Here is a 26638-nt window from a genome sequence, read left to right as displayed (position 1 = left end):
AGACCGTACAATGGGGCTGGCACATAGTAAGTGTTGTTGGCTGAAAAAGAATATCGACTACGTGTTTTTATCACCAAAAATAATTTATTTGTTGGGGGTGGGGATGTGGGAAGGGTTGCAGCCCAGTGCATGCAGACATGGCAAGCCACTTGCACACTCTGGCCTGTATGCCAAGGTGGAGGGGTATTTATAAAAGGGAAAAGGAAGTTATGGGAGGGAGAGGTTAGAACCATAGTCCTTTATTAGAAACACAGAATTCTTCCTATAGAGTTCGTATGATTATATACAGTGCAAGAACTTCATAAGCCCTAGCTCCTCCCATAGATCCTCTTGACTGATTATTTGATTAAAGTTCTAGTTAGTCTTTACTGGTGTGCAGTAAGTGATAGCTGTTGTCCTTTATTGGCTAGATTTCTAATTAGTAAAATAGAAAATAGTTGTCTTCCATGTCTCTCAAGGTGTGCACCTGGAGTCTGGTGCATGATGACCAAAGTGTCTGAGCCTGTGTGATGTCCACTCTCTGCCTCCTCTGCTGCCACAGAATGGAGAAAATGCCCCTTGTAGTTTGTGGGTATAAAGAGTACACATCTGATTAAAAAATGGGACATGGTTGTATATTCTGTTTCTGTTTTATTAGTAGGATACAGTAAAGCAGGAAAACAGGTCCTTTGTGAGTTTTAAAGTGATAAAAGGAAAGGTTAAAAAAAAAGTGAAATCACTAGAGAGGGTGTTCTCAGCCAGTTTGTGCCAGGAGTTCAAAACAATGTTTAGAGGAATTTTTATTTATAGCTGTCAAGATTTATGACAGAGAACTTAACCAAGACAAGGATAGGGAGGGCCTGTGGGAGGCGCTCTCACACCACATGTAGGTCTCCATAGCCTTTTAAGAAGAACTCTAGGATTATAACAGAGCTTCAGGGTTGTGACAGCCCTTCCTCCTACCTTCCTCTTCCCCTCTGAAAAGAACTTCCTGCTGCTTCTTGCCTTTTTTTGTGTATGCATGTGACTTACTGTGTCTGCATATGCAGGATTGCAATCCTTTCTCCCCTCCCCCCCCCACCAGTAAATCCTTTTTGTGGACGAAATACCTCATCAGCTTTTTGTTTACAGTTGCAAAGGTGGAATAGTATTCCACTATACATATATAGCACAAGGTGCCTGTTTTTTCAAATGTTTTACCACAAATGGGCATTTGAGATGTTTCCAGTTTGGGGCAATTAACAATAAAGCCTCTCTGACTTCATATTCTTGATGTCTTTTGGCTGACATAGATACACATTTCTCTTGCACATATACCCAAAAGTAGAATTGTTGTGTCATAAGGCTTGCTGTTATTTACTTTTAGTAGATAATTGCCAGATAGTTTTTCAAAGTGATTGACTCAATTTGCAATCTAACCAACAATGCATTGTTACCAACACTTGCTGGTTTCCTGTACATGTTTGCTTTTCTGGAGGTTGTGTGGTGGTGTTTTTACGTGGTTTTAATCCGAATTTTACTGACCACTGATAATGTGTTTTTCCCACGCCACCAAGTAATTCTCCCACACCAGCTGGTGCCCTACAACTTAATCCAATTATGACATCAACTACCTAGAGTTAGCTTCAGATCCCACAGGTCAAGGGCTTAGTCCCACAAGACTGCCAACCCCCCACCTCTGCCCCACTTCACATGCCAGTCAAAAGTCCTCGTTTGTTACCTGTGCCTTCTAAATGACTGGCTATAAACGGGATGGTCCCTTTTTGGGTTCAATTAATTTGCTAGAGTGGTTCACAGAACTCAGAGAAGCATTTGATTATGTTTACGGTTTATTAGAGAGGATGTTATAAACAATACAGATGAAAAGCCAGATGTAAGAGATGCATAGGGTAAGGTATGTGGGAAGGGGCTTGAAGTTTACATGCTCTTTCGGTGCACCAGTCCCCCTGAATCCCCAGGTGTTCACCAGCTTGGAAGCTCTCCAAAGTTTGTCCTTTTGGGTTTTGAGGAAGGCTTCATTACGTAGGCATGATTGATTAAATCATTAGCTATTGGTGATAGGACTCAATCTCCACCTCCTCTCCCACCCTGGAGCTCGGGGGCGGGGCTGGGGGGTGGGCAGAGTGGGGCTGACAGGTCCAACCCTCTAATCACATGGTTGGTTCCCCTGGTGACTGACCCTATCCTTAGGTGACCTGGAGGTTTTCCAAGTGGCCTCAGTAACATAGCAAAAGATACCTGATATTTTCATCCCTTCAAGAAATTCTAAAGGTTTGCTTCAAGTATACAAATCTTGCACCCATTTGGTTAAATTTATCCCTTCAAATGTTTCATGTGTTTGGATGCTGTTGTAAGTGGTAGTTTGAAAAGATTTACATTTCTAATTGTTAGCTAGTGTATGGTTTATTTTTGTATATTGAATTTGTATTCTCAGTGTAGCTAAAGTCACTTATTAGTTTTAATAACCTTTCCCTTTGATTTTGTCATTTGCAAATAAAGATAGCTTTCCTTACACCTTTCCAATATGTGTGCCTTCTATTTATTTTTTCAATTTATTATCACAGACATTCAGTGTATTATAATACAAGTGGTGAGAGTGAATCTTCTCTCCTTGTTCTTTATCTTATGGAGAAAACATTCAATCATTTCATTTCCCCATTAATTATAATGTTAACTTTAGGTTTTTCATGAATACTTTTAATCAGCTTGAGGAATTCCCTTCTTGTTCTTGTTTCCTAAATTAAAATTTTTCTTATCATGAATCTGTGTTGAATTTTGTCATGTGCCTTTTCTGTATTTATTGAGATATCATGGGCTATTTTGCCTTTGTTCTATTAATATTTTGAATTGCATTTATTTAATTTTTTTCTCCTTTCCTATGGTTTTGTGAGGATGGGGGCCAGGCCTGGGCCACAGTATTCACAGTTGGCCAGCCTCCAGCCCAGGTCCTCCATGCACTGCCGAGCCCCTACTGTCCACCTGCACCATGCTGGGGCTTTAATCCACCAGTTGTGCCACCCATGAGGTGTGCTAATTGGGGGCAACACACACACCACCTCCTCCCTCTTTGCTGGCCTAGGTGCTGTGGCACTGTCAAAGTCTCTTCAGAGTAGTTCAGCTCTCCCACTGAATTAAGTCTTTCTGGGGACTGTGAACTCCCTGAGCCCTGCTGCCCTCCTCTGAACAGTCCGTTTGGTGAATGTATTTAATTTTAAATGTAAAACCAATCTTGCTAGGTTGAACTCCTTGGTCCTGATGGATATTTTTATCTATCTATCTCTCTATCTTTTACCTATTTATCTTCCTGAATTTGATTTCCTAATACTTTTGAAAGGACTTTCACACCCAGGATCATGAGGGAAACATGTTCAGTAGTTTTCTTTTCTTGCAATGTCTTTGCTTGGTTTTGTTACAGGAAAAAGTAGCCTCAATATGTGTTGGGCAGGGTTCTCTCCTCTCTTTTCTAAATGAGTTTGTGTCTGATTATATTATTGTTTTTCTTAATTTTTTTGATAGAATTCATCCAGACTTCATGTTTTCCTTGTGGGAAAATTTTGAATTAAGAATTTGGCTTTTTACAACTTTTCAGATTTTTGTGTCCTGAGTTAGTTTTAGTAATTTGTGTTTTGTAAGATGTTGATTTTTTCTAAGTTATCAAGTTCAGTGACATAAATTTTCTTTATGTTGCATTATTATCCTTTTCATTATTGTAAGATCTGTAATGATATCTTTTCTTTTACTACTGAGATTTGTGACTTGTGTTTTTTCTCTCAATTAATCTAGCTAGCAGTTACTCAGCTTTATTGACTTTCCAAATATATAGATTGTGCTTTCATTGATTTTCTCTAGTTTTTGGGTCCTTTCCTTTTATTGATGTTTAGTCTATATTATGTTCTTCCTTCTAATTATTTTGAATATATATATGTATTCATGTATATATGTATATATGAATATATGTATATCAAGATTCTTAAGGTAGAAACTAAGATAATTGTGGTTTTTTTCCTTCTGACATTAGCATTTAGACCTATAATTTTCCCTCTAGGCACTGCTTTAGCTGTGTCTCACATACATTTAAAACTTTATTTTTAAATAGTTATAGACTCATAGGAAGTTACAAAAATGTAGAAAACCCAAAGGAAAAACAAACCAAACAACCAAACCAACAAATGGGTTTAACAAGGTTGTATAATTCAAAATAAACATACAAGAATCAGTTAAATTTTTATATACTATCAATAAACACATAGATACCAAAATTAAAATATATAAACAAACATGTAAGTGTACATTTCAACATTTCTAGTACTTTTATGCTGAAAATGACAAAATCCTGATGAAAGAAATCAAAGTTGCCCTAAAAAAATGGAGAGACAGGTCATGTTCTTGGACTAGAAAATTCAACGTAATAAAGGTGTTACTCCTCCCCTAATTATTATACCAGGTTAATGTAACTTCTATTAAAATCACAGCAAACATTTTTATAGGCATAGACAACCTGATTCTAAAATAAATATGGAAAACAAAGGAACCAGAAGAGCTAAAACAATTTTGAAAAGGAAGACTAAAGGGAGAGGAAGCAGTCTGCCTAATTTCAAGATTTATATCCACAGCAATCATGACTATGTGGTACTGTCAGAAGGATAGACACAGAGGTCAGTGTAACAGTTTAGGGAACCAAGTATAGAAAATAGTATAGAGAATCACAGCAATATGCCCAAATGATTTTTGAGAAATTCTTTTCTCAGATGATTGAGAATTGCAGAAGCAATCCAGTGGTAGTAAGTTAGCTTTTCTAACAAATGGTGCTGGAATAATCACACATTCATAAGCAAGAAATGAACCTTAATCTGCTTCATACCATACACAAAAAGTAATTCAAAATATATCACAAATGCACATCTATAAAACTTAGAAATAGGATAAATGTATTTTAGGGCAAGAGCTGGACAAAATTATTAGACTTGACATAAAACATCTTCTATAGGAGGAAAATTAATAATTTGGACTTCATGAAAGTTAAAAACTTTTCTGCAAAAGAACCTGATAAAATGATGGGAAGCTACAGACTAGAAGGAATATTTACAAATCACATACTAAGAAAAGACTGGTAATGAAAATATGTGAACTATCAGAACTCAACAGTAAAAGAAAACAATTCAACTAGAAACTAGACAGAAGACACAAAGAGACATTTCATCAAAAAGAAGATAATACACATGGCAGATAAGCATGTGACAAGATACCCAACATTATTAGCCATTTAGGAAGTACAAATTAAAACCACAGTGAGATATTACTACACATGTCAGAATGGCTGTGACAAAAAAAAATAGTGATAATAGCAAATGATGGTTAGGATGTGGAGGAACATACATTGCTTGTGGGAATGTAAAATAGTATAGCTTCTCTGGACAACAGTTTGGCAGTTTCTTTTCTTTTTTCTTTTTTTTTTTCTTTTGGCAGAGCCAGCTGAGGCTTTATTTTGGGAGGGAAAAAAAATACACTTGATTTGGCTTTTAGTTGGGGGCAGGGTAGGAGGTGGTACCCCAGGCAGTACACAACCCCACCCCAAGGGTGAGCTGAGGCCTGGGGCTGTGCCTCATTTGGGTCTCCTGTACCTTCCACTCCCCTACAGAGCTCCTTTCCTGCCAGCTTGGAGGACAGGAGGGACCACAGTAGTCCTTCACTTGGACAGGACATCAGATGACTCAGACACCAGCTTCCCATCTCGGGTCTCAGTCTTCTTCACAACCACCGTCTTGGACGAGCTGGTGCTGGTGCGGCTGCTGGTGCAGCTGAAGGAGCCAGAGCTCCTGCCAGAGCCCAGACTGGCCTGGAAGCCCAGGCCATAGTTGAAGTTCCCATAAGCTGGGCTCAGCTCACCTGAGTAGCCACTGGTGGTCTTGGTATGGATACTCATGTTCTGCATCCCAGACTCCATTGGGCTCTCCTTGCCCTCTAGCAGCGTGTGGTAGGTGGCGATCTCCATGTCCAGGGCCAGCTTGATGTTCATGAGCTCCTGGTACTCATGCAGCTGCTGGGCTGTGTCCTGCTTGACGGCTCTCAGAGTGGCTTCCAGCTCAGCCACCTTGGCCTGAGCATCCTCAATGGCCAGCTTGCCACGCTGCTTAACATCCTTGATGGCAGCCTCCAGGGAAGCCCCCTGGCCTTTGAAGCCATTGATCTCAGCCTGGATTCTACTGATGTTCCAGTTAGTCTCAGAAATCTCTGTTTTCCTGCGATGCAGGTCATCCCTGTGTTTCCCAGCCAATGTCTGCAGCTCCTCATACTTGATCTTGCAGATGGCCTCAGCCTCAGCTCAGCTACGGTTGGCCATCTCCTCATACTGGGCCTTGACCTGGGCGATGATGCTGTCCAGGTCCAGGGAGCGGCTCTTGTCCATGGACAGCACCACAGATGTGTTGGAGATCTGGGGCTGCAGCTCATGAATCTCCTCGTCATACAGCTGCCTGTAGAAGTTGATCTCATTGGTCAGCCCTTCCAGGCAGGACTCCAGCTCTACTTTGTTCATGTAAGCTTCATCCACATCCTTCTTGATGAGGACAAATTCATTCTCCATCTCTGTGTGCTTGTTGAGCTCATCCTTGTACTTATTCTTCAAGTCCTCCACCAACCCCTGTATGTTGCCAAACTCTGCCTCCAGTCTCAGTTTCTCCTGGGCCAGTGTTTCCAGCTGCCGCCAAAGGTTGTTGATGTAGACCTCGAACATATTGTCCATGTTACTACAAGTCATCTTTTGCTGCTACAGGAGAGTCCACTTGGTCTTCAGAATCTTATTCTGCTGCTCCAGGCTTCACACCTTATCGATGAAGGAAGCACACTTGTTGCTGAGGCTCTTGAGCTCCTTCTCCTGGTTGTGCACAGCCTGGCAGTTTCTTATAAAGTTAAATTTGTAACTACCGCACAACCCAGCAATATTATCTCCTGGGCATTTATCCCAGAAAAATGAAAACTATGTTCACATAAAAGCTATTCACAAATTTCTTAGTAGGTTTATTTATAATAGCGAAAAACTAGAAACCAGATATTTTTCAGTGGATGGATAGTTAAGCAGATTATGGCACATCTATGCTATGGAATAACACTCTGCAATAAAAAAGATTGAACTTGGATGAATCTCCAGAGAATTAGGCTGAGTGATAAAAGCTAATCCCAGAGGTTACATACTATATGGTCCATTTATATAACATTCTTGAAATGAGAAAATTATAGAAATGGAGACTAGATTAGTGGTTATCTGAGGCTAAGGAAGAGATGGGGGTGGGAGGGATGTGGTTGTATCTATAAAAGAGAAACACTAGAGATCCTTGTGGGGATGGCAGTGTTCTGTCTCTTGATTGTGTCAATGTCAATGTCTTGGTTGTGACAGTGTACTATAGTTTTGCAGGATATCACCATTGAGGGAAGCACAGATTAACTCTGTACTCTTTCTACAACTGCATGCAAATCTATAATTGTCTCAAAATCAAAAGTTTATTTAAAAATATAGGTGAGATCATGCCATCCCTTTGTCTAAAACTCTCCAGGGTTGGTCTCCCTGTGTTCCTCATAGTATAAGGCAAAGTATTAGGTTCTGAGTTTCAAACGACCTGGCCTCTGCCTGCTCCTGGACTCACTTCCTCCTGCTTTCTCTGGCTGACTTTGTTCAACTACATTGGCATCCTTGGCTTTCCTCAAAGACCAAGTATATCGTTCAAACTGCAACTCATTTTACTCCCCCTTTTACTTTTGTTTCCAGGAAATTGAGGTTTTGAGGCCAACAATTTTTAAATTCAAATTTATAGAGTACCAGACCCATTCTAGGTACTTGGGCAGTAACAGTGGACAGAACAGATACAGACCCCTGCCCAAGGAGCCTTACCTCCTGTTGGAGGAAACAGATTCTGTGAACAGGAAGTGTATAAAGGAGCATGTTGTGATAGTGGGCAGTGCCAGGGTAGGCTAGATTGGGGATGCTGGCCAAGTGAGGGTGGCTGCCCTTGTTCAGGTGCCATCTGAGGACTGATGTGGAGCAGGTGAGGGAGTTAGATATGTGAATGTCAGGAAGAACATCCCAGAGGAGGGGCAGTAGAAGCAAATGTCAGGGACAACAGGAGAGGCTGGCATGGCGGAGCATGGTGGAGGTGAGGAAATGCTGAGAGCAGTGGTTGGGGTGGGAGGTAATGGTGGGCTGGGAGAGGGTGAGCAGGTCTTGTTGGGCCCATAGACCAGTGGGAGAATTTGGCTGTTACTCAGCGGGAAATAGGGAGTCATTGCAGAGTTTCAGGAGAACAGTGACATGAATGGACTTAGGCTCTAACAAGATGATCCTGCCTGCCCTTTCTGGGTCAAGGACAAAAGGAAGCCGGTTAAGTGGTCATCTCATTAACCTGGGAAAGGGAGATGGTGATGTGCAGCAGGGCAGTGGGCTGTGCGTGGTTGGGTTCTGGTCATGGATGGCTGGTAGAGCTCATAGGGCTTGCTCACAAACATAGACCTGTGATGTGAAAAGGAGAGGTGTTGAGAGTAATTTTTGTTTAGACAGCCTGAAAGGTGGCATGTGGTGGTCAAGGATGGGGAAGCCCTCAGTGCCTTGGGTTGGAGGGGCTGGAAGGCCTGAGGCTCCAGTTAGGATACACAACACAGGCAGTAGGAACAGGCCCCTGCACATGAGTTGGGGTTTGGGAGAGAGGGATAGAGGTTTGGGACTGCTGGGCATCTAGGTGAAGGGAGAGTTTTTGAAAAGGGGTACAGAGACAGATGAGGACCTGGGACCAAGGCAGGGCCCTCTGATGTCAAGAGGTTGGGAGAAGACACACTTCCATAGGAGCAACTGAGAAGAGTAGCTGGTCAAGTGGCAGCTCAGGAAGCACTGAGCAGATGAGGTAACAGGTATCAAACGTGGAAGATGCTTGAGGGAGACACTGGCAACGTGGAGTGGCTGGTGGCTGAGGAAAGGGCAGGTAAAGTCTGACCAGAGTGAGAGGAGAAGACAGCAATGATTGTTCACTTGTTTTTCTACAAAAAGAATATGGGGCTGTGGTGTTGGTTGGTGGGGGAAGCGGACCAAGAACAGGAGTTTTTAAAATACAAGACATACTAGCTTACATTTGCTGTGGTCAGCCAGCTTGCTGCAAACCAGAAATTGCAGTTGCCCCCCCTTGTCCCCGTCCACCAACGCTCCCTTCGACATAGGCGCCCAGAGGGTCTCTGGGGAGAGCTGTCTGCAGCCGACAAGGTAATCGAATATGGGAAGAAGGTAGACATGGAGACATAAAACACTGTCTAAATGAAGGGCAATCGTATTTGAAGTAATTTGAAGATTGACAGGAAATTCATAAAGGGAATATGGAGTTCCATTTACAACAGCAGGAGATTGTCTTGTCCATAGCTTTCTGACCTCTGGAAGAACAGAAGTTGCTGCTGGCAGAGTTCCAAAACATGAAAATGCAAAATGGAATTGAATAATCTCTCCTAAATCAATTTTGTGAGCCAGATGACCTACAGAGGGATGCGATATAGTGCAAGGTATACGACACAGAGTGCTCTTGTCTGTTGAATACATCATGACAATAGTTGATTTGGGAGATAACTGAGTTCTGCCTTCCTTTGGTTTCTGGGAGCCTGGTTAGTGCTCTTTAGTTGGCCTCCACTGAGGCTGTCGTAGGGAAGCATGCCTCTTATTCTGGCTTTTGGGAACTGATTGCAGAATTGGTCAGAGGGGTCGTCTGGGCCAGGTTGGAGGGCTGCTGACCCAGTAAGAAGGCCTCTTGCTGGCCTTCTTCATTAGCACCTGGGGTTGCTATCTTTGCAGCATGGTTCTAGACTTTGCTTCCTGAATGTGAGTCATTCTTTTGTGTTACGTGCTCTGATGTCCTTCCCAGGATCAGCCAAGTTCTGGGATTAATTGTGAGGCCAAGCAGGGGTGTAACAGTTTGCATTTAGTCCTAGAAATGTCTTCAACTCAAGGCTTACCTCGGCAAGAGCCTCTGTGGGTATCTTGGTCTTTCTATTGGCAGTATAGTTAGGCCCGCTGCACAGTGGGACTCAGCCTGGGGGCACAGTGGTAAGTGACAGCCAGAGCCTTTCACCAGCAGAGGTGCCTGTAGAGACTCTTCCTGAGTCACTCAACTGGATGGTCTCCTTGTGTACATGGAGACAAGAGCCTCTTCCTGCTTCTTTCGGAGTTCATTACTTGATGGTTCTTTTCTTGAGGTTCTTAGGATGACTGAGGTTATGTTGGCTTCCCCTCATAGGCATTTCAGGTCTTTCCTGGCTACGAGGTTGGTAGAGAAAGTGCCTACCGGCGTGGACCCATGCTGGGTACATCTGGGCACCTATGGTTGTCACAAACCAAGAGTCTGAATGTAAATATTTTAGGTATGTGGACCCCATGTGACATGTCTCACTCTTTTTTTTTCTTCTCAACTTTTTAAAATCACAAAAACCATTTTTAGTTCATTGGCCATATGAAAATAGGCATCACGCCATTGTTCGCTGCCTCCTGCCATATGCCCAGCAGGCAGAGATAAATGTTGACCTGGCCATAGGTTCCCCAATTCGGTCCACTTGGAGGTGGGAGAGGCACAGAGGATGTCCAGTGTCAGGACACCCTGTTGCTTTTTTTGTACATGTGTGTTTATGTTTTGTTAGCACCAGTCTTGGAAAGACCTTCCATTTGTCTTAGAGACTTCCACATTCAGGACACTCAGTAGCCAAGCAGTCACTTATACCATTACATTAGCAGTCCTGTGTTTTAGAAAACCCACCTCATTACTATAGAATGCCAGTGGTAATGATTCCAGCAGACCCTGTCTCCAGGAGTCATACTTCTCCACCCCGAATGCACAGGAGAGTCACCTGGGGGCTTTGGCAGAATTGCAGTGCTTAGGTCCCCAAACGAGTTAGGTCTTGCAGCATCCAGGGTACAGGCTTATTCTTTCTATTATGCACTGCCCAGATGTCTTGTTGGGCTGGTTTCTTGTAGCAGAGCCTAGCATACTGGTGTGTGGTGGATAGAGTTCATTATTGCTGTCTTTCCCTACCCCGACCCTGCCCTCCTCTCCTTCAGCCCCCAACCTACTACCCATGTAGTAATGCTCTAGAAAGAGGAAAGATTTTGGTTTAATCAGCAAGTGCTCGGCTCAGTTAGCACAAACCCCAAATGGCATGGGAAGCCTTTTAGCAGCTTAGATTAAGAACGTCTAGCTGGTGGAGGGAGGTGGCACTGGTCTACTGTGGACAGGAAGGATGAGCTCACTGGCTTTCAGATGTCAGAAAATGCCAGTGAATTCCTCCTCTCTTTCTTCTTCAATCTGAGACCGTTCCAGTTCCCAGTGGCACTTACATCTAGGAATTGGGTGTTTTATTTAAAAAATTACTATCTCTGCAAACTTTGATCAAACAGAGGAGAAAGTGCTTAGAGGGAGGTTGATAAAAAGATGACAGGAAATCTCATGGTGGTGAGGCTTGTCAGCACACTTATATTTTCTTTTTACAACTCTTATTTCCAGGCCCTTGAAGCCAGTCTCTGTTTACTCTTCATGCTGGCTAAGTGTGTATACATGCTATTAATAGTAGCAGTGGGAAGAAAATAATACTTTCTAGTCTGAAATAGTCCCCAGCAGAAATTTTGGAATTGAAAGACTTCTGGTCTCTAGGGATCTAGGCCAGTGCTTCTCAAACTTTAATGTGCATGTGGATCACTGGGATCTTTAAACCTATAGATTCTGGTCCAGCAGGTGTGATGCCTGGGAATCTGCATTCCTGATGAACTCCTATTGCCCTGATTTGAGAGGTTCTGGGCCATAACATGTGATTCTCCTTTTATGAACATAATCAGATTGATTCCAGAGGCAGTGGCAAATATAGGTTACATTATTAGGAGCATGGCATACAAATGGTGGAGGTGACAGACCAGTTTCAGTGTGCTTTCTGATTGTTGTTAGGCTCCTGGAGAGGGAGGCAGAGAGTGAGGCTGTTGCTGGCGTATGTGGCAGGTCTCCAGTGTCAGTGGAGTGGTGCACTGATCCATCTGCTAGGCTGCAGCGCTGAGCACTCACCCATGCTGTCCTGTGACTGCTCATACAGCCCTGGGAATGTGAGGAGGACACTGAGATTTTTAGAAGAGTCAAGAAGCTTGTCCAAGGTCATTCCACTGGTAACTGTCTGGATTCAGTTCAGGCTTCTCTGATGCCAAGGATAGTCCTGCTTCCCCAGTGAGTATCAGCCACAGAACCGAGGAAGGTTAGTCCAGCTCATAAAAAGCTGTTCCCAGAAGGAAGATCTAGTTAAGTGCCCTTCTCTCCCTTCCCCTGGGTATTAGGTGCTGTTTGAAAGGCTCAAATTTGAAGAAGGATTGGAGTCTTTCTGTGTGAAAGGAGCATACTCAGGATTATAGTGTCACTGTGGGGGAGTTACAGGCTGGGTTACCATAAGGGTGAGGTTTGGTGAGAAAGGTGGGGGCTCTGGCTTGGAAGATGTTCTGGCAGGTGATGGGGCTACTGTGTGGGAAGAGGTGGCAGCAGGAGGCTGGGCACTGGGATTCTCCATGCCTGGGCATTTAGATTCAGTGACTTCTAAATTCTCTTGGGAGACTTTTGGGATCCTGTGTACCCTGACTCCCAAAACCTTTGAGGAACCCAGTTGATCAAGAAGCCTGGGAGGGGAATTACACTGTTTTTGCCGCTTGAGGTTTGGGAACCATAGAACTTTTGTAAACTGAAGGGGATCATCTCAATATTCAGGAAATAAAAGTGCAAGGGTTTATTTGTGAAACATTGCTTTATTTTATCTAACTTTTATGAAGGTAGAAAAATAAAATCAGCGTCTCATTTAAGCTGAAAACAAAAAAAAAAGCCAGCAACTATAGCTTCTGGGAGGGGGACAATTCAATATGGTAAAGGGTTAATCCTTTCAAAGGTTTGGAAATACTTTTAGGGAATTAATGTCCAGGATCTAATGGCATATTGATGACTGTGATGCATGTGGTTCCGTAAAAGCTTTTAGACCCTGGCTTTGTTTCAAGGGCACAGATTCAAGATGACTTCTGATCTTTCTCCATGTAGGAAGGCTTCTTTGTTCTCCCAGAAACATTCACACTGTTCACAAAAATGTCCACTTGACCAGTGAGCTCTGCTCACGGCCAGGCAAGGCCCTGGCTGGCAGACCACCTTGCTGTATCTCGGCTGTGTGCACACACCAAGAGGCCTCTGGCAGGTCCTAGCCTGGAGGGAGAAGCTGGCTGGCTCCAGTACCTGGCAGGCCAGAGTTCAAAGGCTGGCTCCCTTGCTTCCTCTTTTTGAAGATTTTGGACAAAGCCTTTAGCCTTTCTGGGTCTTACTTTCCACGTCTGGAAAATGGAAATACTAGTCCCTGTCTTGCTGAGTTGGTGTGAGGGAAGCAGCCATGCATTGGAAGTGTTTAATGGGTTGGAAGTGCTCAGCAAAGGGAACTGTTGTTAAGGAGTGATCAGCAAGTGTGAAGATATTTTATGGTGTGCAGAAATGATAGCCAGCCTTCTAGAATATTCAATGTCTTATACTTAAATTCAGTGTAAGAATTAGAAATATTATTGAGGCAAAGCTGACACTTTGTTTTGCTTCCATTACCACTAAGCAGACCTTAGTTGGTGGAAAAACACTTTGCATCTCAGATATGCTACAAGTTACTTGGTGCCCAAATAATAAAATCTTGAGCATTTCCCATGAACTTGGACTTTCTTGTAGAAACACCTTCCCTTGGAGTTCTGCAATATCAATGTCCAAAGGTACATGCAATCTATCTGAATTTGTTGGTACTGTGAGAAAGTTGCTGTTTTCCTGCAAACTACTGAAAAGTTGGTGACTTTGGTCTTTTTTTCCTTTAATTGAAGGTTTTCTTAAAAATAAGCCTTTAATTTTAAAAGTTTTAGATCTACAGAATTATTATAAAGATAGTTCAGAGAATCCCTATATACCCCACCCCCAGTTTAACATTTTACATAGTATGGGACCTTTGTTATAATTGATGAATCAATGTTGATACTTTGTTGTTAACTAAAGTTTAGTCTTTAGATTTTCTTAATATTTTCCTAATGTCCCTTTTCTGTCCCAGAATCCCACCCAGGACACCACATGGTATTTAGTCGTCATGTCTTTGTAGGCTGTGATAGTTGATGAGACTTTCCTTTGTTTTTGATGACCTTGACAGTTTTGAGGACTACTGGTCAGGTATTTTGTACGGTATCCCTTTATTGAGATTTGATGTTTTTCTCTTGGTTAGGCTAGGGTGTAGGTTTTGGGGAAGAAGACCACAGAGGTAAAGTGCCATTTTTATGACATATCAAGAGTTTATATTATTAATGCGACTGGTCATGGTGGGCGTTGGCTGTGGTCCCCTGGCGGAGGTGTGTCTGTCAGGTTTCTGCACTCCACATTGCTCTTCCCTCCTACACTGTCCTCTGTGGAAGGAGGTTGAGGTGCACAGTACACGTTTGAGGAGTGTGGTGAGCTTACCCTCCCTGAGGTTGGAGCAGCCACAGGGAGTGCTGGAACTATCTGCAGGGGATGTGTTTGTCTCTCCCATTTATTTTTTCAATCATTTGTTCATATCAGTATGGGCTCATGAATGTTTGTTTTATATTTTGGTTCAGAGTTCTGTGCTAATTTATTTTTTTGCTCCAATTTTTCCAGAGTAGGCCAATGGGAATCCTTTCAGTTGGCTCCTGTGTCCCTTTGACATGTCCCTGTCATTGTGTCCCTGTCAAAAAGGAATGTTTTGCTTTTTAAGCACCTCTTTCCTTTTTGTTTACTACAAGAGGCCTCAGGCTTACTCTGTGTAGATCCTGTCCCATTCTAAAATCAGGAGCCTGGGCCCCTTTAATTGGAAAATGATATAAAAAAACAAGACCTGGGCACTGGTGTGTGTATTGCTACTGGGGTATTGTTACTTCTAGGTGCTCTTAGCTGACAAAACAGGGGAAACGTGTGTATATGGTAACCTGTATATACACATATCTATAAATGTGTCCATATGTACCTATCTGTATCTATAAGCTAACAATACACGAGCATATTTCTAGCTCTAATCCACCACTGCATGGATCATTCTAGCTTCTTTCCCTTTGTTTATGAGTAACTCCAACAGTGGAGACAGACACCTGGCTCCCACCATCGTCCATCCACTTACTTGTTCAATCCCAGTGTCCATGCACAGCAGTGTCAGAGCTGTTAACACACACCCCTGGGAAACAACTTTATCAGCTAGAGCACAGGGCTTAAGTTTAGTTCCTTTTGCTGTTACTCTTACAGACTTCACTCATTTCCAAAGTGACTCAGGTCAGCACCTTATTCTCCATCCCTCAGGGAGGTTGTTTTGTAAATTTTTAACACAGTAAGTCTTTTGTCGCATTCCACACTCCATCCTGGGATTCCCTGACAGCCTAAATGACTTTTTAAGAAGTTGCATACACTAAGGTTTACTTTTGTGCTGTAAAGCATGTGGCTTTTGAGAAATGTTTACTATCTTGTAGTCACCATTGCAGTATAATACAGAATAGTTTCACTGTCCTAAAAATCCCCTGGCTCCACCCCTTCAGTCCCCTCCCTCAGCCCCTGACCTATTTGGGGAAAAGACATCTACAGTTTTGTCTGTTCCAGAATATCATACAACTGGAGTCACACAGTATGTAGCTTTTTCAGATTGTCTTCTTTTACTTAGCTATGTGTATTTATGATTCATCTATTTTTTTTGGTGGTTTTATAACTGATTTATTTTTATGGCTGAGTAATATTCTATTGTTCAAATGTATCACAGTTTTATCCATTCACATATTGAAGGATGTCTTGGTTGCTTCCAGTTTTTGGCAGCTATGACTAAAGCTGTTTGTGGATTTTTGTTTGGATATTAAGTTTTCAACTCATTTGGGCAAATACCAGAGAGTACAATTGCTGGATTATGTGGTAAGATTGTGTTTAGTTTTGTAAGATACTTCCAAAGTGGCTTGCACCATTTTCCATTCCCACTAGAAATGAATGAGAGTGAGTTCTTACTGCTCTGAGACTTTGCAAGCATTGGGTATGTCAGTTTTTAAAATTTTAACAATTCTAATAGGTGTCTAGTTGTATCCCATTTTAATTTGTAATCTTTCCATCCTAAATTTCCATCTTTGCTGTTTTTTTCATTTGGCAAGTCAGCTTTGAAGACTGACACTCTTGTATCTCTTTCAAGTAAACTTTTTCCTTTTCAAATGATTTGCTCTGAGTCTTCCCTTGATAGTATGTCCACTGGTTTATGGTCAGCATCTCATTAACTTGAGCTGTTTTCCAGATCTACATTTATATAAATTGTGATGACACATTTTTAGTGAGGGTTGCTTCAGTATAATTTAGGTGGAAATCTCCCAGCACCACATGGGTGTTTGGGGATAAATGTATTAATTATCTAGAGTTTAGGAAGTTACTCCAATAGTCATGGAATTCCAGATTGCAACATGCCTCCACTGTGAAGTTGTCCTTTGCAACCTATTATCTTTCAGATAAAGGCCAGGTGAACAACCCCCTCCACCACATGTTCCAGATCTTCTGGTGTTAGCCTGTAGCCTGTCTCTCCAGCTCAGCCCGCCACTTCTCCCGCTTATGTAGTATATGTTCCTGCCAGACTAGGCAGAGCCCCTGACCTGGTTCTTGGTTTCTATCCATCAGGACTGTCTCTTTGCAGACTCAGCATGCCAATTCTGTCCACAGGGCCTAGAACAAACTAACCTGGTCTGGCCATGCAGCTTTCCCTATCTACCCAGGAGGAAGCAATCTCCCCTTTTGAATATTGCAGCTCACCATGTTGAAGCAGAGAGATCTTTTGTCCTCCATGGCATTGGGGCTATTGGTGTGAAGCTGTCTCCTAACACAGTGTGGACTCCTTGAAGCTATGTCCCACCCTGTGGACTCCCTGTTCCTAGCGTGTTCTGGAGGGCCCAGCCTGCCTGACCAGTACAGGGAGTGCAGTGCAGTGTAGGCAGGACTCCTCTCAGCGTGCTGCTATTCTAACTGCCCCATGAGGGGCTCCCTGGGGTAAGGATCTACATTGTCTCAGCTTTTGGGCTCTTTGAGGAGATGCCACTGTGAATAACAATAAAGATATGTACCCATGTGACTTTTGACTCACACTGATGACAGGAATCAGCTCAACCCATCAGTTCATCTGTGGGCACAAGTGAAAATGTACCCTTTTAGTCATATGCAGATTGCTTTCTACAAGGTTTGGTTCATTGTCTGCTTCAGTGACTCCTGTCAAAACCTTACTAAAGAAGAAGCCAAACTGTAATGGCTGTGCCTCTGACTTCTGTTTTCTTCCTTTGCATGTGGTGGTCTCCTTGTTGGCTTGGGGAAGGGGACCTGTTGCCAGGACAGCTGCGGGTGTGACATGCACAGAGCACTTGATCAAACTCCAGTTGTGTTCCTACTTTGTCTCAGTTATGGGATTTTATGTTTCTGCCCTTGGCATTGTCTTTTTCCCTAAAGGGCTGATGGTCTCCACACACTGTCCTGAATGTAATGTCTGGCTCCTTGTATCTCTATAAAGTGTGGTGGCTGATTGTGCTTCCACCTCCCTTCCTCCTTCTGGGATCTCACCTACTCTGTGTTCTGATGATTCCACCCCAGACCTTTCCAACCAACCCTGGACTAATTTGACTTGGTGCCTATTGGACATCTTCACTTGCCAGGCTAACAAACATGTCAGACATAACAGATCCAAAACTGAACTTGTGAGCTTACCGCCATCATTTCATTGTCTCGTTGCTTACACCAGAAGCCTAGAGCTACCCAAGTACACTTCTCATCTCAAACCTTACATCCAGTCCTCCAGGAGAACCTGTGTTTCAGGGCACCCACCAAGTTCTTAAGGTGAGATTTAAACAATACAGTACAAAATCCACTCAAATGCTTTTAATAATGTTATTTGGGACAGTGTTTTGCAATGATATAAAGTAAATAAACCAAGCAGTTAACACCTACAACAAAACTGATGTAGCTCTATTAATACTGGATTGAATGTGTGTAGAGACAAAAGTTTTTTAATGTATAGTGTACTTCTATATGATGATAGAAGAAAATAGTTAGGATAAAGATAGAGTAGTTCAGAATTTATAGATATATAAGATAACTAAAACTCAAAATATATAGGAAAATTGGCTGATTTATAAGGAGAAGTGGATAAATTCACAGCCATATGGGCTATTTTAATGTTTATTTTTCAGGAACTGACAGGTCAGATACAAACACATAAATAAAAGTATACAAGATTTGAACAAGCTCTATCTCTAGGTCATATGAAAAAACTGCAACCAACTAGTAAATACATATTCTCTTGAAACCTGTGAAACATTTTCAAAATGGTCACAAAGTCAATCTCTAATCCTTTCAGATCATGTCCTCATACCAATGAAGTTAAAGTCAGAAATCAATAATAAAAGCACAAAAAAGGAAAGTTTATATATTTGACATTAAAAAACACTAAAAATCATTCAAATTAAGGAAGAAGTCACAATGGAAATATCCGAATTGACCGACTCTTAACAATGTAAAGTAAGGCTTATAGATTGCAGCAGTGCATGGGAGGAAATTTATATCTTTAGAGTTATGTATTAGAAAAGAAAAAAGGCTTAAGCCCTGGCTGGGTGGTTCAGCTGATTGGAGCGTTATCCCAAATATCAAAAGGTTGTGGGTTCAGTTCTAGTTAGGGCGCGTACCTGCATTATGGTTTCGATCCCCAGTTGGGGTGTGTATGGGAGGCCACCAATCGATGTTTCTCACATTGATGTTTCTCTCTGTCTCTGTCTCTCTTCTTCCTCTTTAAAATCAAAACATTTCCTTGGGCGAGGATTAAAAAAAAAAGCTCAAAATTGATCAGATAAGTGTCTGAGTTAAGAAGTTTGGAGAGCAAAAGACAGTAGAAGGAAGGAAATGAGAAAAGTAAGAACAGAAATTTGTGAAATGGGGGACAAAGAGGAATAGAAGTAATAAAAGGCTGGTTGTAAAGAAAAACAAAATTGTCTAACTTGGGTAAGATTAATAAAAAATAAAAGACAATATTAGTTATATCTCATTAATGATATGAGAAATCAATATTTAAAGATGACATTTGTCAATTAAATGAAAAACCAAATCTTCGTGTGGGTTTTGGAGAGCTTATCCTAAAATACAGTGGAAGAGTAAGGGACCAAAACAGTAAATAATTTTGGAACAAACAACTGAACAAGAGGAGACTTGCTCTTTCAATGTCAATCTTATTATAGAGGTGTAATATTTAGGACTTGTATTTTTGGCCCAGGGATAGACAGATATGCCAGTGCAGTGAAGTGAGGGAACATACCATCCACACATACCACACACACTACACCTTCCCCCCCACACACCTACACCCTCCCACACACATAACGCACATACCACTCACACACATACGCACATACCACTCGCACACCCACACATATCCCCCTCACTCACACACACATCCACTCACACACCCACATACCCACATCTATACATACACTCACACAGTACCCATACCCCACTGTGCACACTCACACACACAGAAATTCATACTGCTGGAGATTGCATTACAAGTCCATGGGAAAGGATAGACCTTTTAGTAAACATTGCTGGGATAATCTTCTGTGCATATGGTAAAGATAAAATTAGATCCATACCTAGACCTTCATATATGAGACTGAAATCTAGATGGAGTAAAATCCTGAGTATGAAAGGGAAAACTAAAACTTACAGAAGAAAAGACTACTAAAAATACTAGAATGTGAAGACTGTCTTTGACATCAGGGTGTCAGCACAAAAAGCACAAACTATAAGGAAAGATACTGGTTTATTTTACTATATTAAATAAAAAATCATCTGTATAGTAGATAAAATTTATAGACTTAAAAGACTACAGATGGGACACATTTAAAAGTCTTATAACTTTAAAAAGTATTAATATTAAAGATATTAAGAGAATAAGCACACAGTAGATAAAAACTATGAAAAGACAGTTCAAAATGAAGAAACAAGAAAGATTATAAATGTATGAAAACCCTGTAATTTTTCTGTTAATCTATGAAATGTGAATGAAAGCAATGAGAGACCATTTCATATTTATCACATTGGCAAACATGAGTCAGTTAATAAATATTGGTGAGGTATGGGGAAATGGGACCTCTTACTCCTTGACTGATATAACCACTTTGGAAATGAATTTGGTTATATAAGTAAAGTTGGTAACATGCACATCATATGACCCACCAATGTCATTGTCAGGTATTTTCTCTAGAAGAAATCGTGGTGTCTGAGAGATGTGGCCCTTCAGTGTTTGTAATAGCAAATTGGTGGAAACTAACTAATTGGCCTCAGTAAGGGGTCCTAGACATTTGTTCTGTTTATATAGTCAAAAATCATTCAGCACTGAAATGAAAGAATCAGATCTATGGGTATCAAGATGCATAAATCTCTAGCAATGTTGACTGCAAAAAAAACAAATTTCAGTAGTATGGGTGAACTGTCGTGTTGTTGGATAGTTACATAGCTAGTAAAGGTGTAAACACTGATTGTGAAGGATGATGTGTCATCTTTACATTATGTCATTACCTACCTGTAGGGAAGCAGAAGTGATCCCTGGGGTACATAGGGCTTTAGTTGCATCTGCAAGAACTGTTTGTAGAGACCTGAGGGAAATAAAACAAAATGTGACAACTCTTTATTCTTTATGGTAAGTATATAGATGCCTATTATTTTATTTTCTGATTTGATATATAATTTTCAAACCATAAAATTCACCACATTGAGACATGAGGAAAGACAGCCGAGGACTATCAGAGTGGGTAGGGGAAGCTGAACAACTGGTAGCATAAAACTCAGGTCATTGATTTTGCTTAAACTTCTCTAATCAGGACACCAAACCTGGAAAGTAAAAGAATGCCAGATTTCAAAACTTCTGTAGGGAAGATGACTACATATCAAATTCAAAGGCTAGTAAGAAGTGGAGACACATGCTAGACAGTGATTAGTAGCAAGTGAATGTCCAGATTGACCATGAAAGGTGGGAAAGCCAGTGGGAAATGGGAGGGTCATAATATCTATGAGGACTTTGTACCTAAAGAGGAACATTTGTTGCTATTTTGGACTTTATTTAGGGCTCCATATGTTAAATATATATAATAATAATTTTAAAAGCAATTTAAGCAAAATTAGAAATTATTCTTTTAAATGTGTTAGCAGTAAAAGCAAGCAGAAATACAGCAATTACAAAATTTATTACTCCACATAAACCTTACAAAATATATATGCACTATAGTTTTAATGAATTTACTTGGCATCATTCCCCTTTGTGGGGCAGTTCTTTTACAGAAGCTTGCTTACCTCTGCACCTTTCTAAGAGGGCAGATGACCTGGGCACAATAGATCAGCAGGTGAGGCTTTTCACTTCAGAGCCATTAGTTGATAGACTGGGTGACTTGGTCACAGGTTCTAAGATGATTTGGACCTTGAGTTCAGCCTGAGCTCCTGTTTCAGATTAAACTGAATAATGATCACAGATAAACCATAATAATGATTCTCTTATGGTGAGCTTCCCACATATTGGTCTGGGACCCTGTCAGCTTCTGCCCCAGTGCTGCCCCAGATGTTTAAAGTCACCTTGCTTTCTGGTCAGAACTCTGCATTTCAGGCCCTCTTCTGTCTCCTGCCTCAAGTCATGGAAACAGCTACTTAGCAAAGGACTTCTTCTTCTTGTGAAAAGCAGTGTTAGAGGCTAAAATCTTGGCTTCAGGCTGCATGTGAGTGTGGCAGCCACTTTTAGTGAGAGAGCTAGAGATAAACCTTTTATGGTCCTGAGTTCACAGTGATTTCCTCTTAATTTAATGGGATTATTATTAGGTCTATTAAAATTTTTTAATTCTAATATACAATCACCTGAATTTGTTCTTTTTTACAATATGTTTACTTATAGTTGTTGAAACTCTGACCAGAAATTAATTCTTCATTCTCCTTTTTTATAATTCTCCTGTGTTTCATTAACTCTCATCTACTTACTTTGCTGGTGAATGTTGAGCAGGCAGTTTACAAAAGGAACATAAGTACCAACAAATGTCGGGAGATATCAGCCTGACTGTTTATGTTGAATGTATTCATGTCATTCTTGGACCATCTTATTGGCATATTTTGAGAAGGTTTATAATAAGGAGGTTGCTGTGGGACAACGTTAAACACTCCAACAGCTGAATCATAGGGGTGCCAGAAGGAGAAGAGGAAGAACAAGAAATTGAAAATTTATTTGAACAAATAATGAAGGAAAACTTCCCCAATATGGTGAAAGAACTAGATGTGCAAGTCCATGGTGCTCACAAGTCCCAAAGAAGTTGGATCCAAGAAGAAACACACCAAGACACATCATAATCAAATTACCTAAGATTAAAGATAAGGAGAGAATCTTAAAAGCAGCAAGAGAAAAGGAGAGAGTTACCTACAAAGGAGTTCCCATTAGACTGTCCGTTAATTTCTCAAAAGAAGCCTTACAGGCAAGAAGGGGCTAGAAAGAAGTATTCCAAGTCATGAAAGACAAGGACCTATATCCAAGATTACCCTATCCAGCAAAGCTATCATTTAGAAAGAAAGTATAGATAAGGTAAAGTTGAAGGAGTTCATCATCACCAAGCTTTTATTATATGAAATGTTAAAGGGATTTATCTAAGAAAAAGAAGATCAAAAACTATGAATACTAAAGTGACAACAAACTCACAACTATCAACAACTGAACCTAAAAAACCCCAGACACTAAGCAAGCAACTAGAACAGGAACAGAATCACAGAAATGGAGATCACATGGAAGGTAATCAGTGGGGAATGGGAGGAGGATAATGGCGGGGGGAAAAGGTACAGGGAATAAGAAGCATAATTGGTAGGCACAAAGTAGACAGGGAGAGGTTAAAAATAGTATGGGAAATGGAGAAGCCAGAGAACTTATATGTATAACCCATGGACATGAACTAAGGGGGGGGGGGACGCAGAAGGGAGGGGGCAGCAGGGGAGTGGGGGATAAAGGGGAGAAAAAATGGGACAACTGTTACACCATGATTGATAAAATATAGTTTAAAAATAAATAAAAGTATAAGGAGTTTGGCAAGGAATAACAGAGATCCAACTCTGACACATCATTGTTTTGTGACTGGAGGGAGATGAGCTTCTGGAGGGCTCGTAGTCCTGGTGTACCAGAAGCTTTAGAAATATTCAGGCATTTTGGCTGAAAATTCTATTCTTTAGAATTTATCTTCAGGAAATAATCAGATAACCACTAAATTTATGTACAGAAAATGAACATTACATCATGGGTTCAAGCCATTAACAATTGGAGGCAGCCCAGATACACAATAGTAGGGGACTCAGTAAGTCAGTTACTGTACTCTCACAGCACAAACCATTATTAGGTAGCTGTTAGTGTTTATAGGAATGAGTCATGAGATGAAGAAATCCACCAGCATATGAGGCCAGAATACACATAAAAATAGCCTGCATGATGTAACATATAGCCATATGTGTGTGCCTGTGCATACATGTTGTGCAAGTGTGTTTTTGTGTATTTTAAACACAAACCAAGTCCTGAAGGAGGTACAAATGAAAGATCTATGGTGTCTGTTTCTTTGAGCTCCTATCACTGCTAGTGTTTGTTTGCATGTACTTCTGAGTTTTCTAAATTTTTAAAAATGAACATATATCATTTTTATACTCATAGAAAAAGTATGGTGAAAAGTCTTATATTTGACATATAGTAGCATTTTTCTAGGCATAAAAACAATGCAAGCAATTTCAAATAATAGATAAGTTTCTATATAGAAACTTATAGAAAATTTATTTGAATATTAATGCATATTAAAAGACTGTTAATGGACATTTTCTTTTTTTTAATGAAATTTTTCTGAAATGGTTTGTTATTCTTTTTTAAAAAATCTATTTATTTATTTATCTATCTATCTATCTTTAGAGGGGAAAGGAAGGAGAGAGGGAGAGAAATATCAATGTATGGTTGCCTCTCGTGCATCCCCCACTGGGAACTGGCCCTCAACCCAGGCATGTGCCCTGACTGGGAATCGAACCACGATCCTTTGGTTCACAGGCCTGTGGACATTTTCTACAAATATCACAAACATGGATATAATGTTTTGAAAGCACATAGGGTCTATCTCATTTTGTTTTAAAAAATATATAGATAATGTTATAATGAGAAACTACTAGAAGAAAATACATTCTGCTGCTATCATTGCTTCTGTTTGGGCATTGGAGATGCTTTTAAATATATTTCTTGCACTTTTCTGTGCTTTCCAAGCTTTATACACCAAGAGCAAGCATGTTTTTTACAATCACACTATACACACTCATTATAAAGAGAGGGACTGAGCACCTGGCCTTCTGTCCCTGCTAGAGCCTGTCACTGCTTGGCAGCTTGCTTTTGGGGAGGTCCAGGTGGGGGTGTGCAGAGCTAATTCTTGGTCATGGATTGAAAAACTGTTTCATTTGGAGAGTTGTCTAGAAAGTGTAGTACGTGTATTTTAGGCAACTTCAATACCCTGGTAAGAGACCAAACATTTTGGAAATTGATAGTGAACAAAGTTCAATATAATTTGAAAGGATTGAAATATGGGTATGCATATCTCTATTCACACACATGGAGTATAATATATCTTAAATAGGGAATGAAACAAGCAATGCCCCCTCCCGGGATGTGGCAGCTGCTGTGCACATAACCGTGAGCTTCTGAGTGGAGGAACCTTGCACTAGGGTGTGTAGAAAGATGAAGAACCTGCTGTTCCAGAGCAGAGAGCACAGCTGGTATGCCGTACAGGCTCATGTTAGGCAAGGGGCTCTCAGGGTCTACATTCCTTGGTTTCCTTGACTACATCACCACTACACCACTGCTACTACGCATTGGCCTCAAGATAGTATTTTTTGAGGTTGAGGAGTAAAGTCCAACCCTGCCTGCCCCTCTGCCCTGCACCCTGTCTACCTTGTTTCTTTTCTGCTGAGACCATCACCAAGAGTATAATTATTTCAAAGCAGTAACTGCATTAGTGGGTTCTGTCATGGGAATGAAGCTCTTTTAAACTCTAGTTAACCCCGATTTCTGGTTGGCACTGCAGAACTCTGAATTTGCTCTGCCACAGGGGGTGAGTTAATGAGGAACTTGGTTTTCCAGATCTGGAGAAGTTTGGACTCAAGACTGTCTTCCTCCCGAAGTCAGATCTTTGAAATGGCCTATTTAGTTTTAGGTAAAAACAACAGGATATGCTCTTCATTCACTGAGATCTGTCAAAGCATGAGCTCCTGTTTAGCAAAATGGAACCTATGAACGGATGCCTAGGAGCTGCACTTGTATGTCCCACCTGAAACAGCCAATATTATCTCAAGTCCTCATTAAGTGGTCTTTGGAAGTGGTAGGCTAAACATCCTATGGAATAGCCCCCAGCCGCTGCCTCCACTCACTGCTGGTCTCTGCTTCCTTGTTCTCTTCTGACAGGAGAGCCCCAGAAATCAAGAATTCATGTCAGAAGGAGCTGCTCCAAGGGGAGCCTGAAGGATCCCAGCCCCACTCCCCTGAATAATGAGGTGGGACAGCCCATTTCATAACATGAACATTTAAACTTTGATGGAAAATGTCAGCAGTGTCAAAAGGATGTCAGGGGCGTTGGCTATGTGGACATGTGGACATGACCATGGGAGGAAGAAAAGGCAAGGGTAGGGGCGCTGGGACTGGGATGGGGTCCTCAGTGGGATTTAGAGGAAAACCTGCTTCCCTTAGCTGTCTGCTGACGGTTTTTAGACTGCTGGAACATGGGGGCTGCTTGGGCCTGAGAGGGGCAGTGGGAGGACAGAACCGTCCCTCAGGAAGGGAGTGCATTCGTTCCTGGTGGGGGCTCATGCTTGTAAAAGTAGAAAAATTACAAATAGTAGTTTTAATAAGAGTATGACAATTCTTTGTATCTCTGGCTAAATCCACAAAAGGAATAAAATTTTACTTATTAATTTTCTCATTTCTGGTCTGCGCTTTTAAAATGTCTTTCCAAAGGTAAAATTTTGTTGTGGGTGTGGGTTACATATATAATGCTAGGGTGTCATGTTCAAACTGATGATGATGGGACGGCCTGGGCTCTGGGCTGTGTCTCATGTGGCCAGCAGCAGCTTTCAACTGGGACATGTAAACTCAGAGCAGATGAGGACTTTTATTCAGATATGTCTTGATTGTGTCTTTTTTTGTGTTTAGTTGAATTACAAGTCTCTTATGGTGGGTACAATGTCTTCATTTTTTCCCCTACCTGTTATTTTATTCTGTGATTTTGAAAAAAGAGACAGAGAACCACAGATGTAGACACATGTTTTTTTACAGCTGCCTGTTTTCCTTCAGGGCCCTACCCCCAGGGAGAGTGTGCAGGCCCCCACTTGGTGCAGCTGCCTGTCTGTTCATTTGTCTCTTTGTGTGTGCACCTGTCCAAAAGGCTCCAAGGGCCCTCCTCCCACCCAGCACTCTTTTAGGCTTGGTTGGGTGGTAGGAAACACACACTGCTCCTGCCACCAAGTGGCTCACTTGGGGTGAGGAGTCAAGGCAAGGGATCCCCAAAAAAGGAAATGGCTTAAACATGAAACAG

The 26638-nt window shown here is 41.4% G+C and overlaps 1 protein-coding gene and 1 pseudogene across 18 annotated transcripts in view; one reads left to right on the top strand and one right to left on the bottom strand.

Moving 5' to 3' along the window:
• PCBP3 (poly(rC) binding protein 3) overlaps nucleotides 1-26638 on the top strand; it is a 219144-nt gene that overhangs the window by 30888 nt on the left and 161618 nt on the right. The window lies entirely within an intron of this gene.
• LOC123827931 lies at nucleotides 5666-9175 on the bottom strand (annotated as a pseudogene).

The sequence above is a fragment of the Phyllostomus hastatus genome, unplaced genomic scaffold (genome assembly GCF_019186645.2).
Source record: "Phyllostomus hastatus isolate PE091 unplaced genomic scaffold, TTU_PhHast_1.1 phas_contig_948, whole genome shotgun sequence".
Taxonomy (NCBI): Eukaryota; Metazoa; Chordata; class Mammalia; order Chiroptera; family Phyllostomidae; genus Phyllostomus; species Phyllostomus hastatus.
The sequence above is the reverse complement of the archived record's forward strand: the minus strand, read 5'-3'. Positions and strand labels throughout refer to the sequence as shown.